Raw genomic sequence first — 709 nt, forward strand, 5'->3', positions numbered from 1 at the left:
ATAAAATATGTTAAATAACTTATTAAATTACTTAGTAATTAGTGAGTGGTTAAGGTGTTTTTCACTTTAAAATAATGGTCCAGATCACTAGTAGTTCCTGCAGGCTGACAAGGTAACGCTTGAGTAATTAGTGAGAGGCTAATATATTTTTCACTTTAAAGCTAAAGTGCTACTAAGGAACTACTAGTGATCTGGACCATTATTTTCAAGTGAAAACACATTAACCCCTCAGTAATTACTTACAAGTAAATTAATAAGTTATTTAACATATTTTATATCTAACATACTGTACAGTCATACATACAAGCACTAGTGATATTTTACCAGTAGGTCTTTTGTAGTGGGATACATTGATACTGAACTGACACGAAGCAGAGATCATAATTGTGAACTAATTCAATCATGAGATTGTCAGCATCACTTCTTAATTATTAAAATTTGTAAGTGAATTTTCATTTTTATTATTATTCTATGTTTAAGTTTGAACAACCATCCTTTGGTAAGAGTAGTAGTCACAATTTTAAAATGTAGCCGACTTATTTGGGGGATATCAAATTCATAAATTAGTTACCACAAAGAACCCAATTGTTCACTTTTAAGACGTTACTGTTGTGATTAGTAATTAATTGGTTATTCTTTATTAATTGGTCATAGTTCGCAAGTAGTTCTCAATGAGGATATATTTTTTTAGTAATTATCAAATATCTAA

General features: G+C 29.1%; 1 protein-coding gene across 4 annotated transcripts in view; it reads left to right on the top strand.

The window, feature by feature from the left end:
• Positions 1-709, top strand: part of LOC107686236 (bile acid receptor-like) — a 19026-nt gene that overhangs the window by 16827 nt on the left and 1490 nt on the right. The window lies entirely within an intron of this gene.

The sequence above is a fragment of the Sinocyclocheilus anshuiensis genome, unplaced genomic scaffold (genome assembly GCF_001515605.1).
Source record: "Sinocyclocheilus anshuiensis isolate Anshui unplaced genomic scaffold, SAMN03320099.WGS_v1.1 scaffold481, whole genome shotgun sequence".
NCBI lineage: Eukaryota > Metazoa > Chordata > Actinopteri > Cypriniformes > Cyprinidae > Sinocyclocheilus > Sinocyclocheilus anshuiensis.